The 19,092-nt window shown below is 49.2% G+C and overlaps 1 pseudogene; it reads left to right on the top strand.

Moving 5' to 3' along the window:
• Positions 1–5,650: 5,650 nt before the first annotated feature.
• On the top strand, positions 5,651–13,430 carry LOC127032727 (killer cell lectin-like receptor subfamily F member 1; annotated as a pseudogene).
• Positions 13,431–19,092: the final 5,662 nt, after the last annotated feature.

The raw sequence follows: 19,092 nt of genomic DNA, 5'->3' as shown, positions 1-19,092 counted from the left end.
GACGCCTCTTTTGTTCACGGAGAGAGCGATTTAAGAACACCACCATTGGACAGTCATATCCTTGCATTTCAGGGTAATTTCAAGCTATAGGGCTCAAAGCACTTTACATAGGATTTAGCAATGGGGAAATTTCTATCCTGATTTCTATCCCCACCTCTACTCGAACCCACTAGTGTAGACTAGCTTGTAAATTCAGGCTGGTGTAGCTACATCAGTTAAGAGGTGTGAAAAAATAGAATGAGAATCTCATGATGGATGGGTCTCTCCATGACTGTTAGCCAAGATGGTCCAGGATGCAACCCCATGCTCTGAGTGTCCCTGGTTCTGACTGTCGGAAGCTGGGACTGGACGACGGGATGGATCAGTCACTAAATTGCCCTGTTCTGTTCATTCCCTCTGAAGCATCTGGCACTGGGCCCTGTCAGAAGACAGGATACTGAGGCTAAATGGACCTTTGGTCTGACACAGTGTGGCCATTCTTCTGAAGAACGCACATCGCTGACTGACACAGCTATTCCAACCAAATGCTCCTTGCAGACGTAGTGAAGACACGGAAGAATGCATCCATCAGTGTAGCTAACCTCACGGTGTGGAGTTCCGACAATGGAAAACTCCATGCATTGGCATAGGTTGCAACTAAGGTATCAGGTTATGGTGTCATCGTCATGCCAAAGTTTTTTAAATGGTCACATTTCTTGAAAGTTTCAGTTTTGCGCTAGGAAAACCAGTCTTCAGTTTTCCTTTAAAAACTCTGTCAAAAGATTTTTTTTTCCATTGTTGTCAAAATTATTCCTCAGAACCCCCTCCTCCTCCGTTTCCTGACTGGCTCTAACAGGCTGTACCTGGCATTAAATAGATACTAAATGAATATCTTTATGGGGATAAAATACTGGGTATTGAAGGTGCTTTAATGTAGCCAAGAAAGGCAGAACAAGAGCCAAATCCCAGTTAAAAACATGGCACATGTGAGGGTGATTAATCATTGGAAGAAACCCCCAGGGAAGTGGTGGATGCTCCATCTCTTGATGCCTTTCAGGAAGAGGCTTTTAGTCAGACACAAGTCACTGGGCTCAGTACAGGGGTAACATCGTGAGATTCTCTGGCTTGTGTTATTTGGAGTGGTTTCTTGGTAACTCCTTATGCTTCTCCATCTCTTCCACCTTGTTTTGAGCTGTGACACTCTGAGGACCTTTCCCAGACAGGCAGCAGAGCTCGGTGGACCTCAAAGGCTTTTCTCTCTCTCTCTCTCTCTCCAACAGATCCAATAAAAGACATTACCAGAGGTGATGCATGGAGGGATGGGGGGAAGCATGCGGGGTTACTTGCCCTCATCCCCAGATTTGCTGCTTGGTTTGTACTGAGTATGCTCACACGGACTGGGGCTGGATCACTGGATGATTACCGGTTCCGTTCTTTCCCTCTGAAGCACCTGGCATTGGCCACTGTTGGAAGACGGGACACTGGGCTAGATGGACCTTTAGTCTGACCCACTATGGCCGTTCTTATGCTCTGATGACTGAGCATGGTCAGTAACGCCTGCCAAAGCCGCCACCCTCTCTCTGCTCCCCCCACTATCGGCAGGTCTCTGGATATTGCATTATACCGGATTTTAGGCTAGATGACCTAGTGGTCCCGTGTGGCCCAAAACAAGGACACATCTCCATGAAACCGGTCTGCAGCCCCCAGCCTCCAACAGCAGAAAGCCCTGTTCTGAGATACACCGAGAAGGACTTAAGGAAGTGGGACACAGCAGGGGGAGAACAGGGGTGGACTGATGAGCCAGAGCTGATAAAGTGTGGGTGCAAAGGACTGCTGGAAGCTGCTCACCTAGCAGAGACATTCTTGCCTGAAGACAGTTTCCTGCAAGGCCCCCAGACACCAAGGCCGCTCGCGGAGGTGTGACGTGCTGCAGCTCAGTTTGCAAACCCTGATGCTGCTGGGGCGAGTTCTAGCAGCCCCCGTTTTGTCTGTTTAAGTAACAATGTGACAGTCATGCTGCCTGGCGAGGGCTACACTTACAATGCTACGGCGGCACGGCTGCAGCATTGCAGCGTGGACAGGAATGGGAGAGATCCTCCCGAGAGGTGACACATAGGGATGTGGAAGAATTCTTCCATCGACCTAGCACTGTCTCCTTTCCCACACCTCTGAGACACACTGCTATCCTGCCAGAAGTTTTCCATGTAGACCAGTCCTCCGTCTTTCTTGGTCCACGGATCTCTTCCAGGACCAGAGGTCTTCCTCTGCATCCCTGAATCGCTGCTCCGCCGGCTGCAGAAAGATCCTTACGCTGCGGTGTGAGATGATGCCGTGTGATGGGCGCTGAGGTACTCCTGGCTCTATGCTTCTGCCTCACAGAGACACACACTCATCGCATAGCGGCAGTGTGGTCCAGTGGGTGGGGCAGCACCGGACTGGGATTCAGTAGACCTAGATTTGTGTCCCACCTTGGCCATCTGGGTGACTTTTGGCAAGTCAGTTCACCTCTGTTTCCTCTCCCACTCTCTGTCTGGCCTTTTCTTTGGAAGCTCTTTGGGACAGAAGCAGTGGTGCTCAACCTAGTTACCACTGTGGGCTGCATATGCAGCTCCCCTATGTGTTATGTGGGCTGCGTCCACACACTATATATACCACCTGTATGACCCTGAGGATGTCACATGGGCCGCAGCCGTGTGCTGATTGGGCAGGGCACAGGCTGAAAACACTGACAGAAAGCCACTTACCAGGCTCTTGCCCCCTCGTATTCGGTGGCGGAGTGCAGCACACCAGTATGGAGTCAATCATAATGCACCAAACTGGTGGATACGCAGTTACCTGCCGCCTTGTGCCTCAGCTCCAGCACCCTCCGTCCGACTCCACTCCCATGGCTCCCAATCCTGAGCAATATCGCTCTGCCTCATATCAGATGAGAGGTCACCACTCGCAAGTTGCTGGAGAAAGTACGCGCCAGCCCAAGCCTGCCGCTGCACAATTACCTTTATAAACCGTCACGTCTCCCATTATGGTCTCATCTGCCATGGCAGGATGTTAGGGTGGAAACACTCTGGCGAGAGGAATGGATCTGTTATAATCCCCAACCAGTCCCTCATCGCTGACCCCACAATCTGCCCACCTGGGTTTGACCTGCCCTGTCGCCAATGGTCCCTGTTGAGCAGATTCCAGGGCAAGGTCTCTGTGCAGCCAACCAGTGTCATTGGGGCCTTCGTGACAGCCCTTTGTGTAGCTGCGGTGCGACACAGCCGATGACACACGTTGTTGATGAATGCCTGACGACTAGGTTAGCGGTGGCCTAGAACTGCATCGCGCCACTGAAGATGCCATCGCTTGGCTAGGCAACTCTGCCCATGCTAAATACTGACCATTTGTACGTAGAGCAGCAATGGCTTAGGGTTGGGGCAGTGCTACGGTAACATAAGAATAAATCCCGTTGGGAATCCTCCCTGCAGCCACGTGGATTATTCCCTCTTCCCACAATTCCCCAAGTTGGACAGATTTCTCCCACAATCCTGAGCAAAAGTGACCCACAACGCAATGGGACTAGGATCAGTTTGCGTGATAAGGGCTTACGGCTGGTTGTGAAAAAATGGATGAAAGTTTCCAAATTCTTGACTCAAGATTGGATCTTTTTCTGAAAGCCCGGCTATAGTTCAAAGAGGCATGGACTGCGTGGAGTTCACTGGCTCACGTTATATGGTCAGACTAAATTGGGATAGTCAACAACCGACCACAGGCCAGAGCCGGACCACCAGATGCTTTTCAATGAACGTTGACATCTTTTTATTTACCTAATTTATTATTATTATTTATTTTATTCTTTTCTCTGGCGTCTGGACATGGACTAGACCTTGACCAAGAAATTGGGACTTTGACAAGAAATAATTGACTACCCCAGGACTATGATCACAGTAGTCTAGTCTGGCCTTAGACTCTACGGATCTTTTATTTTTCAAGTTTTTAAATGTTTCATTTATTTAATTTTTTGTGTGTTTGGAAATTTTCATCAGAATTTTCTTTTAGAACTTTTTCATTTTTTCCCCATTTTTCGGGGTGGGGGGGTGTTTGTGGGTTATTTCCTCTTTCCACCCCTCCCTCTGATCTTTTCCCTTTTGCCACTGGAGAAAAAAGGAGGAGAAAAGATGGGTGTCATGGACTCACAGAACTTGTGCTCCAGGTCACCAGTTGCTAGGGTACCCCATCTCCAGGCCGCTGTCCGGGGTCCTGGCTTCTAGGCAAGGTCACACTTGGAGGGTCCTCTGCACCAACAAACCCTCTCCCATCGTTAAACATGAAGAACACAGGGAAAACTGTGGCACGCACCATATTCCTGTGAAACACTAAGAAAATCCTCAATTTTGTCACAGGAGGGAAAGGAAAAATGGTAAATAATTCAATATTTTGTGTTTTAAAAAACTCATCAAAAGTACATTTTGGGGTAAAAATGTCTGGTTTTGAAAAGGCTCTTTTTTTCAACCCCAAAATGTTTTACACTTGCACACAGATCTATAGGGGCCTGTCGTTGGGTTCTGTATCTATTCACTCTGGAGGAAAGCACTGTCAAGTATAATCAAATTAAGGCATCTTCCTAAAACACACCTGTCTCAAACAGCTGCCATGGACTTGCTGTGGCATTACAGATAATCTCTGGCCTGCATTATGGATGTTAGACAAGATGACCTAATAAGCTTCAAATCTGTGGAACGATTAATCATTCTACACAGCCATGTTCTCCAGATGTTTTCATGCTAGGTTCTAAACCTCGCTCTAGGTCACCGGGGCGTAGCATCACCTTCAGAGCAGTGGGTGGGCTGGAAAGGTCTTCTGCAGTGGAAAGGTCTTCTGCACTTCAGTGACAGGGGGGTGACTTTTTCAGCCAGTCAATGAGCAGGGAGGTTTGAAGGCCAGTTGGGGAGCACGTGCATTCAGAGCAGGTCATTGCCATGCTCTGCTCCCACGTAGCAGGGCTACTTGTGAAAAGATTCGGGCTAGAGTCACAGGTGCTAGCATACAAAAACTGGCAGGGTGGCTGGGACGGTGCTGTGACTTGGGCTAGTGCCTTGAGCTCAGACCAGGGGGAAGGCAGGCGGGCCTGGCCGTGAGCTGCGAGCCTGAGACAACACCCACGCTTCTATTTTTAGGGTGCTAAGGGAGGGCAAGTCTATCTAGCTACACATAGAATGAAACAACTGCCCCAAGGCAAATAATTAATAATAAAAACACCAACTTCCTCCCTTTGGACCACACAGTTAAACCAGGCCAGAGAAGCTGGATTTCAAACATCGGGAAATGCTGGTTTTTCCCCCCACAAAAAATGTTGATGGGAAGTGATTTTTGTGTTACCATTTTAATCAACATTTTCAGTGGAAACTTTCTGCTTCTTCTGCATCCTCCCCACACAAAATCTTTTACCACCCATCCCTCCACCCCCCAATTGCAACCTTTTCTTTCCGGGTGGGGGATTGTTAGTTGGGGGACGAACATTCCAAACTTTTGGAGGAAAGCGGCTGCTTTCTGCCAAAACAAAACAGAAAAACCAAAACGAAACAAAACCGAAAAATCATGTTAGTGAAACTTTGTGATGGAAAACTGCCCCACCCACTCTCTTTTCAAGCTCATTTCCTCCTCTTCAGCTAAAATAGCTACACAGGCTTTTGACAGCTAACCACCGTGGGCAGCCCCCTCAAAGACCATTTATTCTCCGAGCACAGACAAAAGCAGAGGGGCAGGATCTACACACAGGACCGCTTGCTCTGGCTCTGCATGGCTCCAGATTGGAATTTGCTGCCTAACTGAGTTAGGATCTGCATTGAGTCGGAGTTGAGTCGAGCACTCAACTCTCCTGGCATTTTTGAAAAGAGCAGCTAGGGCAGAGGTACAAATTATTCAGCCATTCGTCAATGCCCATGCAGTGGTCAGAAGGTGGCAGATTTCAACAGATACAGTATTTCCTGGTGGAGGCGTGTTGGTCTTAGCTCACACACAGCTAGGACGCTGCCTTCACACACAGCTCTTGCCTTTGCTGGCCATGGCTGATGGAGAAGTCTATGATTATGTAAACTGGCCGGCAGGCTCCCTGCCCAGCGACACGTCAGCCCTGGCTCAGCATCGCAGTGAGTGCACTTCACTTTGTGGCGGTTTATCAGGGGGGTGGATTTTGGGAGGCTGGGATTCCATTTTTGCTACTGTAATGTTGATAAATAGCAGGTCTAGCAATGCACCAGGGGTCAGATCCCCATCTGGTGTAGGCGGGCACAGCTTCATTGACTTCAGTGCATTAACCCCGGATTTACATCAGGGTCACAGAGATCAGAATTTGGTCCTAACTCCAGTGACTTCAGTGGGGTTGCTCTGGCTTTTCCTCTGGTCACTGAGATTAGAATCCAGCCCTGACACAATTCATTGCAGTGGAGTCACTCCGGATTTGGAACGGGGTCACTGAGGCCCGGGGGATGGGGGGAAGGACACTTGCCCAGATCTTCGGGGACCTGGGGTTAGGTCCTTTTTTGCACACTCCCCGTGTTGCCTTGAGCTCGGCGCGTAGGGTCAGACTTCCACAGGTAGTGGAGCTGAACATGTTGGCTTCAGTGGGACTTAGAGGCTTTAAAAAAAATCACACCCCAGCCTGGTTTTTAGGTGCCTAAATACCTTAGGAAAGCTGGCCCTCCATCACTCGCTGCCTCAGTTTCCCACCTGTAAACCACGAGTAGAGAGACAGGGCAGAGTTCTGTTACCTCTGTATCTGTCAGCGATACAACCGCTGCTGCGCTCTGCGGCCAGTGCTGGTGCGCACAGATCACGAAGAAGGTTAATGAACTAGAGAGGGGTCAGGGAAGAGCCAGGACAACGATTAAATAGTTAGAAAACCTGCGTTACAGTGAGATACTCCAGGAGCTCCATCTTGTCAGCTTAACAAAGAGAAGGAGACGGGGTGACTTGATCCCAGGCTGTCAGGACAAATATTTAATGACGGGCTCTGCAGTCCAGCCAAGGTCTAACACAACCCCATGGCTGGAACTTGAAGCTAGAGAAATTCAGGCTGGAAATACGGGTACATTTATAACAGGGAACCCGTGGAGCAATTTACAAAGGGTCATGGGGGATTCTCCATCACTGACCGGTTTTCACTCAAGCTGATATGTTTTTCTGACAGCGCCGCTGCAGGTATTACTTTGAGGCAGGTATCTGTCCTGTGCTATCCTAGAGGTCAGACTAGATGATCACAATGGTCCCTTCTGGCCTTGGTATCTACACAAGGTGGGGATAACTGCGCTGCCCTGTCTCAGAGCAGCGCAGGGAGGGTAAATGTTTCCCGGGTTATGATGAGGCACTCGGCTGCTACAGAAACAGAGCCAGGTGAGTTCCTTAGGAGGACAGAATTCTATTACCGACTCCAGTTCCTTCTAGTATTATTCCTTGGGTACAAGTTTTCGTGGGCTATAGTCCACTTCATCAGATGCATTATAACACGTTCACCTCCCACCTCACACACACTTCCGGCAGCGGGTTTCCTGATCTGTTGAGCTGAGAAGAGCAGTGTCAGATCCACCTCCTTCTCAGAGACTTTTGCATGCAATTTGCTCAGCTAGCCACAGTCAAACAAGGGGGCTTCTTTCCACTGACAGGTAAGAACTGCAAACAGGCCAGGCCAGAGCGTTAAAGGGCAGAGATGTCGCCTTGCAGATGTCAATGGGGATGGGTGCACCACAGGCAGTTATCTCCCCGGTGCATGCAAACGGGCTCTGCATTTCCCCCCCTTGATTCTTGCAGCTTGTCCGCAGTGCCCGCTTTGGCATCGAGTGGGATGGGCCGGGAACATCGTCCTGCTGGGAGCTGTGATAGTGCTGGCTGTCCTGGGTGAGTAGCCCCTGGCTATGGGTTTTGGGCTGCGGCCCAGCAACGCACCGGGAACTCAAAACAGCTTGTTGGGGCTCAATGCGAGAATCGCTGAGCGGCGGCCTCTGGCCTGGGTGATACAGGAGGTCAGACTAGATGATCCTAATGGTCTCTTCTAGCCTTAAAACTTGTGATTCTGGTACAACTGTGCCAGATTCTCAGTTGCTATAAATTGCCTAAGTGCTATTGATTTACACTGCCTGGGGATCTGCCCATCGACTCCAACGGCACTACGGTCAAGTCACACCAGCTGGGATCTGACCCACTGACACCAATGGAGCCATAGGCGCCTATGCCAGGGGTGCTCCGGGCCTCAAGCAGACAGAAAAAAAATAGGGGGTGCTCAGCACCCACCAGCCATAGTGGTTTGGTATGGCTCCCAATCAGCTGTTTGGAGGGCAGGGGAAGGGGGCTGGGGCAGGGGACAGTGGGGCAAGGAAGGGAGAGAGGATGGAGAATGGGGTGAAGCAGGGGCAAGAAGAGCGTAGCAAGGACGGGGCCTCGGGGGGAGAGTCGGGGTGAGGGTGGGGCCTCGGGGAGAGGCGGAGCAAGGGCGGGGCCTCAGGACAGAGCGGGGGTGGAGCACACACTGCGAAAACCAGAAATCAGCCCTTGTGGATGGAGTTACGGCTAATTTACCCCAGCTGGAATCTGGCCTTGTCTTTTCCAGTTTTTCGCTTCTATTTATCTTAAAGTTGGCCAGTGCCCATCCCAGACTCACCCGATGGCAGCCGTCCAGCAGATAAATCAAAACACACCAGTGTGCAACCGTACATTGGAGGGTTTCCGATCTTGCCTGAAGCGAAATTTGTGTGGGGTGGAAAACAGCTCAGCAGGTAACCCCCCCACGCATCATGTATCCAACCCATCACTCACCCTCACTGTTACATACCCGGATGTTTACATAAAGCCAAGACACCTTCTTTCCCACTTCCTCTCTATCCCATCCCTCCTTTCATGAGCCTCTATAACAGGGGTAGGCAACCTATGGCATGTGTGCTGAAGGCGGCACGCGAGCTGATTTTCAGCGGCACTCACCCTGCCTGGGTCCTGGCCACCGGTCCGAGGGGCTCTGCATTTTAATTTAATTTTAAATGAACCTTCTTAAACATTTTAAAAACCTTATTTACTTTACATACAATAGTTTAGTTCTATATTATAGACTTATAGAAAGAGACCTTCTACAAACATTAAAATGTATTACTGGCACGTGAAACCTTAAGTTAGAGTGAATAAAGGAAGACTTGGCACAGCACTTCTGAAAGGTTGCTGACCCCTGTCTATAATATTGCCACGAATCTACAGCCTCAGCTGTGACAGCTCGTGGCCAGTCAGGGTGGTCAGAGCCCTGTACAGGCAGCTGGAGCCATAATAGCATAATAAGATTTTATAGTTCTTTGGTTGATAGGTGTATTACATGTGTAGCACCTAGAGGCACTAACTGAGATCAGGGTCACACTGTGCCAGGCACTGCACAGACACACAGCGAGAGAGATCAGGGCCCCGTTGTGCCAGGCACTGCACAGACACACAGCGAGAGAGATCAGGGCCCCATTGTGCTAGGCACTGCACAGACACACAGCGAGAGACAGTCCCTGTCCCAGCTGAGATCAGGGCCCCGTTGTGTCAGGCGCTGCACAGACACAGAGAGAGAGACAGTCCCTGCCCCAGCTGAGATCAGGGCCCCGTTGTGCCAGGCGCTGCACAGACACACAGGGAGAGACAGTCCCTGCCCCAGCTGAGATCAGGGCCCCGTTGTGCCAGGCGCTGCACAGACACACAGGGAGAGACAGTCCCTGCCCCAGCTGAGATCAGGGCCCCGTTGTGCCAGGCGCTGCACAGACACACAGGGAGAGACAGGCCCTGCCCCAGCTGAGATCAGGGCCCCGTTGTGCCAGGCGCTGCACAGACACACAGCGAGAGACAGTCCCTGCCCCAGCTGAGATCAGGGCCCTGTTGTGCCAGGCGCTGCACAGACACACAGCGAGAGGCAGTCCCCGCCCCAGCAGAGATCAGGGCCCCGTTGTGCCGGGTGCTGCACAGACACACAGGGAGAAACAGTCCCCACCCCAGCTGAGATCAGGGCCCCGTTGTGCCAGGCGCTGCACAGACACACAGCGAGAGACAGTCCCTGCCCCAGCTGAGATCAGGGCCAGCATTGACTGACATTAGCATACTCCTCACTGAGCCCTGCAGCACAGCGCCCCCTAGCACTGCACTGGTGCAGTGGGGTCAGCAGTGGCTGCAAGGTGAGAGCGCCCCCTATTGAGCTCTGATCACCTAACACAGCGCCTCCCAGTGCCACACTGGGGCATTGGAGCCACTAATGGCTGTGAAGGGAGAGTGCCCCCTCCTGAGCCCCCCGTTCCACTAACCTGCACCACACAGAGGTATTGGGGTCAGCACTGACACAGAGCACCCAATGCTGTTATGATGTTGCCACGCTCCCCGGAGCTGTGCTAATGCGCTGCACTTTGTCTCACTAACACACTGAGTGGGAAGGCTCCATGCGGCTCTACGGGGGAAGCTGGTCAGAGCTGGTGGCATGATCAGACCCGTTATTGAGAACTGTTCCATTTCCCCCTTCAGAGGGCTCCGGGTGCAAACTCTGCCCCAGGCACTGAGCACTGCACAGGGACAAGTGCTACTGGCTGTCGGAAGAGAATCAGTACTGGAGCTGGGGCCATGATGACTGCTCACGGAGGGGATCTCACCTGCTCGTGATCCAGGACCGAGGGGAGCTGGTAAGGAACGTGCTAAACTTCACCATAGTTGTGTCCTCGTTAATGAGCGCAGGTCAAGATGCCCTCTTTTTATTTTTCTGTCAAACTTTTGAAAGCAACATTTTCATTCATAATGTTTCTATTTTTCACTGGAAAATTTTAAAGTGAAATAGTCTCCATTTATTTTTAATAATTTAAGATTTCTATCAATGTAAATGTTTAGTGGTGCAGAATTATGGCTTATAAGTACTTTCCCCACCATTTTTGTTGCTTAACATTTCCATGGTTGTGGGAAATCATGGGGCGGGGACAGATACTGGGCAGGGAGTTCCGACCATAATTATTTGACGGTAAATGTTGAGATTCAGAAAGGTCAAGTTTTGTAACATCAAAATACACAAAAGTAAGAATCCTTAAATCAAATGCTAACGTCTCAACCAGTGTTTTTCTTACTTTGCCTCTTTGTTTCAGCTAGTCCTGATTTGTCATTGATATTAATGATCAAAACCCAAACTAGAGATCAGGTCTCATTTGCATGTTCTGTTCTCTCTGATCTCGTGTCCATTTCACAGGAGTTCATACAGAATATTCCAGGAAATCAAAATCCGGTGTGGATTGGACTCAACATCACATCCCCAGGGAGGAAGTGGACCTGGGTGGATGGTTCCCCGTTAAATCAAACGCTGTGAGTGATTCCTGATTAGTATTTGACATCAGTCTGCAATAAGTATATAGAGTGAAATCCTCATTAAAGTCAATGGTAAATCTGCTGTTGAAGGATTTCATCCATTAATTTTACAGTATAAAAGTCAATCTTTCAAACACACATGGGTTTAACTTTAAGTCTCATTGGAGTGATCCCTCACTTTCCCAGATCTTGGGAGACAGACCAGTCCTCGCTTACAGACAGCCCCCCAACCTGAAGCAAATACTCACCAGTAATCACACACCACAGAACAAAAACACTAACCCAGGAACCTATCCTTGCAACAAAGCCCAATACCAAATCTGTCCACATTTCTATTCAGGTGACACCATCATAGGACCTAATCACATCAGCCACGCCATCAGGGGCTCGTTCACCTGCACATTTACCAACTTGATATATGCCATCATGTGCCAGCACCGCCCCTCTGCCATGTACATTGGCCAAACAGGACAGTCTCTATGCAAAAGAATAAACGGACACAAATATGACATCAGGAATCATAACATTCAAAAACCGGTAGGCGAACACTTCAGTCTCTCTGGCCACTCAGTAACAGACCTAAACGTGGCAATTTTGCAACAGAAAACTTCAAAACCAGACTCCAATTAGAAACTGCTGATCTTGAACTGATTTGCAAACTAGATACTATCAATTTAGGCTTAAACAGAGACTGGGAATGGCTGAGCCATTACACACATTGACTCTATTTCCCCCATGTTTTGTATCCTCATAGCTTCTTGTCAAATGTCTTAAATGGCCATCTTGATTATCACTACAAAAGTTTTTTTTCTCCTGCTGACAACAGTTCATCTTAATTAATTAGCCTCTTAGAGTTGGTTGGGCAACTCCCACCTTTTCATGCTCTCTGTACGTATATATATCTCCTTACTATATGTTCCATTCTATACGTCCGATGAAGTGGGCTGTAGCCCACGAAAGCTTATGCTCAAATAAATGTTAGTCTCTAAGGTGCCACAAGTCCTCCTGTTCTTTTTATTGGAGTGAATGGCAGTACCCAGAGGAGGAAAGCTAAGTGAATACATAAACGCATTAAGGTCTCTGTTTGCACGGGTTCATTTAGAGTTGCCAACTTTGGTTAGATGAATTCCTGGAGGTTTACTCACATGACATCATCTATAATTAAAGATTAAACTTCAATTCCTGGAGGGCTGGCAACACTAGGCTCATCAGTCCTTGGCAGACCTGGTCACAGGTGCCGACTTTCTTCTTTCTGAGTGGGTGTTCCACCCTTGCTGCACCCCGAGGCCTTGCCCCCACTCTGCCCCTCCCCCCATGGCCCCACCCTCACTCTGCCTCTTCCTGCCCACGCTTCGCCCTCTCCCCACGGCATCTCCTGCCTGGCGCTGAACAGCTGATTGGAGGGTGGTGGATGGGTGCTGAGCACCCACTATTTTTTTTCCATAGGTGCTACAGCCCCGGAGCACCCATGGCGCCTGTGGAACTGGTTACAACAGAGGAAACCATTTTTAAAATCTTTTCTTGTTTTTTAAATCAACATTTGAGATTTCAGAATTCAAAATCTGATCAGTTTCAAAACTGAGAAAGTTTCAATTACCTTAATAGTGGGTCAAACCCCCTAATCCTAGGAAAAAAAGCCACACAAATTTCATCAAAACTTCCCCATTTTTTAACTGAAATTTGAAACTGACTCAACTTTTCATGTACGTTTCAAAAGCGGAAGATTTGCAGGGTTCTAAAGGTTGGCATTTCTGAAGGAGCACCCTCGTTAAACACTTCCCCGCACGTTTCTGTATCATGTACATCTCTCCAAAACATAACAACTTGCTCTACGTATTAGCCTAGCTAGGGAAAGACGAGAGACGATGGCTGGAACCCCAGCATGCTGGAAGGAAGGAGAAAAGCTGCTCTGCCCCACCTCTGAACACATTGATAGTGACTGTCTCCTTCGCTCCTTAGATTCGCAGTATAGGGGCCTGAGGAAGAGAACAGCTGTGCTGCAGTCAAGAAGACTCAGATCAAGTCTGAAATCTGCAACACTGACTATAAATGGATTTGCCAAAAGGAAGCTGTGCTCATTTAACTGGCTGGATTGGTGGCCTCTGTTTGAATAGGTGCAATGTTTAACATCGAGTGTGTCTGTCTTTATTACCATTAACAAATTCCCAGCTGGGGGAAATCTGGGCCGCTCCAGTAAAGTCAGTGGGGCAAGACTGATTCACACCAGCCGGGGGTCTGGGCCCACTGATTCAAATGGAGCTATGGCTGATATCAACCAGCTGGGCTCTGGCCCCATTGACTCCAGTGGAGCTTCCCCTGATTTATACCAGCTGGGGATCAGGCCCTTTGGAAGGGTTCTGGATTTACAAAATTATAAAATCACTTCGCTTCTAAAATTGTTTTCAGTGTATAAAAATAATTTGATTCCTGGGATGACGTTATATGCATTATGGCAGCGCTCTGATCAGGGCTCCCTTCTGCCAGGTGCTGCATAGACACACAGGGAGAGACAGTCCCTGCCCCAGCTGAGATCAGGGCCCCGTTGTGCTAGGCGCTGCACAGATACAGTGTGAGACACTCCCTGCCCCAGAGAATTTACAATCATAGTCTGAGATTCCAAGGACCCTAAGAGTGTCAGGTGTTCAAATCCCAATGAAATTCAACTCTTAGGCTCCTCTGAAAATCAAAGCCTACATGGATAGAGCAAACATTCTACATTTAATAAATGGGGGAACTGAGGCCAAGTGATTACAACAGGAGTGTAAAACAGAGGGTGCATCTACACTACAGACTGAGCATCCCCAGGGAAATGAGGAAACCAGTGTCGTACCTAAGTCCTCTATCACTTTTTGTGTTTTTAAAAAATGATTGTGCATCCTTCATATGCTGTGACGAGAACAAACAGGAGCATTGGACTATGGTGCAGATTTTGTCCATTATACAAAGTGCAGTTGAGCAAAGTAACCAAAATAAATATAAATTCCAGAAACGGAAGGAAAAAAACCGTATATTTTTTAGGCCAGAAAGGACCGTTCCGATGATTTCGTCTGATCTCCTGCGTAACACAGGCCAGAGACTCTCCTCCGGTGATGCCGGCCCAGAGCCCAATCCGTGTGGCTGAGCGACAGCTCTTAGGCCAACCCACTCGTTGAGTCAAACCACTCACATGATGGTGAATCCACCACATCCTTCATTAAGTGGCTCCGAAGGCCGGTTCCACTCGCTGTTAAAAAGGGGGCAGCGTATTTGCAGTCTGAATTTGTCTTGCTCCAGCTTCCAGCCAGGGGATCATCTTCTGGCTCAGTTTGTCCAACTCGAGATCTCGACTAGAATCCTCTTCCCGCGCAGATTGTGAACAGGTCTCCCCTGAACCTTGTGGATGATAAGCGAAGTAGGACGACCTCTCTAATGTCACCCACTGCCCAGCATGTCTGACAGAAGAGCCCAAATCTTCCTTGTAGTTCTCTGAAGAGCTGCAATTTCTTCAACATCTTTGTAAGGAGACAGCTCTGACCACCTGAGGTAGTAGGTTAAAATAAACCTCCCTCATCTTAAAGTGTGATTCTAAGTTAGCAGTTGATCTTCGACACCTCTGGAGCGCAGCTGACCACAAAAGAACGGCTATCGCTTTCCTCAGGTGATAAAAGACACCTGGCACGATTCCACTGCATGTGTGAAATGCATCTCTTAAATGCTCATTAGAATTATAGTTACAATTACCAAGTCATAGCCCAGTGCTCCCCAAACTGTGCGGTGGGCCCCCCTAAGGGGGGCACAGAGGAACATTTAGGGCGGCCTGGCCAGCCCCATGTGGTGCAGAGTGTGAGTGCGACCCAGCCCCACTCTGCCCCCAGCTCTGCCTCACCCCCAGCCCCGCCCTCGCCACTGGCTCCCGGCCCCCAGCTCTGCTCCTGGCTGCAGCCCCAATCCCAGCGGGGCAGGGACCAGGTAAGGAGCTGGGACGGGGGGCATGACTGAAAAAGTTTAGGGACCTCTGCCCTAGCCCCAGCCACCATTAACTGACCCAGCTCCTTTGGCTCCTACCAGCTGGAGATTTGGCCGATTTACTGCAGCTGGGGAGCTGGTGACAGTGAAGCGAACTCTGGCTCCCTCTGCTGTCTGCACCACAGCACCTAGTCAGTATTGTACCATGATTTGTAAACACATCTGGATGTGTCGACACCTCCCCTTTGGAGATACAGGGCTTGAGCCCCGGTTACCATGTTCCTCAGCTCAGGCTGGGATTTAAGTAGTTTTAAGCCCCCTTTCTGCTTCCCCTCTTCTGGGTCTGTGCAGAGCTCTGCCTGGTGTAGATCGGAGCAGCTTCAAGGCTGCTCTAACCTACAGTCTGTTCTCTATTGGCCTTAGGTAGCACAGAATAGGTGGAGCACAGTGCATTCCGGCCACGTCCTCAATCCAGGCCCTACACCATGGGGCTGGAAACAGGGTACATGCAGTGCCCTTATGCCAGCTCCACACTGGCCATGGTAGCATAAACATTTCCTGCAGAGAGAGAGTGTGTGCGTGTGTGTATGGGGTGTGTTCAAAATAGGAATTAATGGCCAGCTATGCAATACTTTCCAGGGAAGGATTGTTTTAAAAATATTCAATTTTGGAAGAATTTTGCAAAAATATCTAGTTCCACCTCTCCAGCTCCCTGGCATAGCACTGGGGGCAAACTTGCAAACAGGTAGGAAGCACTGGGAGACCCAGTTCCCCATCTGTTAGGATACTGAGGACCTGGGAGTCTGACAACTCAGTCTCCTAAGAAGGCCACCAGGTGGGCTGCTGAGGAATCAGGCGGGCTGGCAACCAGGTACGTTTCCATCCAAACTTTTGTCAAAATAGACATGTCCCTGCAGAATGTCTTGATTTTTGATGAATCACCATTTTCCCGACAGGAAAAACGGCCTATTGAAAAATTTCTGCCCAGATCCATTAGTGACTCTGTAACCCACTGGTCAGTGCGGGTCACAGATCGCTGCCTGCGCCAGCTCCACAGAGGATCTACACCCGTCGCTACAACGCCTGGCCCTGCAGCTCCAGCCCAGGGCAACTCATGTCTCTTGTTCTGTACATTCCCTGGCTCAACTCCTGGAGCGTCAGACAAGACAGCAGCTGTCACACCTCCACTGGGACACCCAGCGGCAATAAACACACAGCTCTGAATGCAGGGACTGCTGCAGGACAGGCACATCTCCAGGAGTCAGCTGGGGATTCGCACACTACCAAGTAGCATCTGACAAAACAGCACATTTGTTGGGTGAGGGTGAGGTAGATTCAGGAAAACCTTAGATCCTGCAAATCCTACAAGACAAAAAGAGTTTCCCTCATGCTACTTAACACCCCCCCCCAAAAAAAAAGTCAGTTAATATATTACATATAAATATAAACAGAATTCAGACACAAGTGAGACAGACACGGTACATACACGTTATTACAGACCAAATGTCATCACTCAGAGAATTTACTCAGAAGCTGGGACCAATTTCTACACACCCAGGGACTGCAGTAGCAACAGGTCATTTATGTTCCTGATACAGCAACGGGGTTTAATTTCCAGTTATAAATGGAGGTAGAAGCAGCGTAATTGACACTGTTCCATCCTGTTACTTTTCTCTCTGTGTGGTTCCCCCCGCCGTCCTTCCTCAGCATTTGGTTCAGACGCGAGAGAGGAGCCCCATGGTGAACCATCTGACACTTAATTTACCTGTAAACAGCCAGAGAGAGAGAGAAACATCCTTTGTCTGACAGAAAACCTGGTTCACACCTTTGCTGGTGACCACCCACCTAGACACAGACACTGGGACCATGATGGTCAGTGTTTACACAGAACTGCTTGCACACCAGCCATACGTGTGTTTCACAATGACATTAGTGACCAGTGTGACATGCACTTGAACGTGAGACCTCACACCCCAGGCACCCTCACTGGTCCTTTTGCCAGGTTGCACTAAGGGGTCCCTTGATCACACTGTGCGTCTACCGCCGGACAGTCCAGGGGTCACCTAGAAAAGAGAAGCAGAATGACAGGGTGCTCTAGTCACTGTGAAACAGAAATAATAAGATGCAAATGCCCTAAGCCCCATGGTTTAGACCAGTGGTTCTCAAACTTTTGTACTGGTGACCCCTTCCACACAGCAAGCTGCTGAGTGTGACCCCCCGCTTACGAATTAAAAACACCTGTTTATATATTTAGCACATTATAAATGCTGGCAGTGGGGTTTGGGATGGAGACTGACAGCTCACAACCCCCCATGTAATAACCTTGCAACCCCTTGAGGAGTCCCGACCCCCAGTTTGAGAGCCCCTGGCTTAAACCATTGGTTTGCAACCTTTCTTCATTTGCAGAGCCCTACGGCATTTCAAACGGAGGTGCGGATCCTTTAGTAAATCTTAGACATGGTCTGTGGATCCCCAGGGTCCGCAGAGCACAGGAAACCACTGGCTTAGACAGTTAGAATGAAAGTCCTGCAACAATATCCTGTCATTGTTCCAGACAGGAGGGATGGGGGTTTAACACACTGCACGGGGCAGAGCTCAGATGAAGGTGAAGGAGATCATCAGAAGGGACCTGCTGTTTGCAGAGGATGCAGCCCCTGTGGCTCACCGTGTTGATGTCCTGCAACATCTTATTACCAAGTGCTCTGATTCATGCAAAATCTCAGGGCTAGCAAAGAGCTTGAAGAAGACAATTATCACACCCCAGAGCCAGTTCCAGATATCACCTTAGGGGGTATTCGTCTGGATGGTGAGGACCAATTTTGCTACGTTGGCTACTGTTACCAGCCATGTAGATCTTGACGCTGAGCTCACTAGCAGAATCAGCAAAGCAGCCGGGAACTTTTGTGTTTTGCAAGACAGAGCCTGGAACACTAACAAACGGTCAATTAAAGTGAAAATCCATATTTATAAGACGTGTGTGTTATCCACTCTTTTGTATGACTCAGAAACATGGACGACTTATGCCAAACATAACAGGAGATTAACCAGCTTCCACGTCAGATGCTTGGAAATTCTTCAAAGAAGATGGCAACACGGGGGTGACAAATATGGAAGTCCTAAATCGTGCTGGCATGTCATTTATGGGAACGTTAATTAGTAAGAAAGGGCTCAGGCAGCTTGCTCATGTCACGTGAATGCCGGATTACAGGATCCTGAAGAGTTTTCAGTACTTTGACGCTCGCGAAGGGTCTAGAAAGAGAGGCAGACCGCTGCACAGATTCCGGGATGTCCTTTGGAATCTCTGCGGATGATTGGGAAAGGAATGCAGAATGTCACACTGGTTGGCAGAGTCAGCTTGTAGATGGAGTGAGGCATTGTGAGAAGGACTGAATCAAACTTTGTGATGATCGGCATCAGAGGAGGAAAGAATCTGCTGCTTGGATTCAGAGTGTTGCTAATGTGTGGGTGTGTCATACCTGTGGACTGGACTGTCACTCACCCATCAGACTTAGCAGCCATCAAAGAACTCACCGGCACACACACCAAGCTCTGTAAAAAGCGACGGTGCTATTACATTTGTACTGCAGTGGTACTTAGCCCCAGTCATGGAGCATGACTCAGTTGTGCTAGGGGCTGTACAAACACAGAACAGACACGCGTAAGACAAACGACAACAGATAGAGCACATGGTAAGAGTAAGGTATTTTACAGCGTCTAGCACAATGTGAACTCTAAGTATCATACATTAAAATAATAATTTGTAATTCAGTCTCTAGGGGACAATCCTGTACAGGGGACACTGGTATGACAGTGTCAAAGGGAGCTGCTCAGTCAAGTTAATGGGGG

The sequence above is a fragment of the Gopherus flavomarginatus genome, chromosome 12 (genome assembly GCF_025201925.1).
Source record: "Gopherus flavomarginatus isolate rGopFla2 chromosome 12, rGopFla2.mat.asm, whole genome shotgun sequence".
NCBI lineage: Eukaryota > Metazoa > Chordata > Testudines > Testudinidae > Gopherus > Gopherus flavomarginatus.
This window is presented reverse-complemented; position numbering and strand designations above follow the sequence as displayed.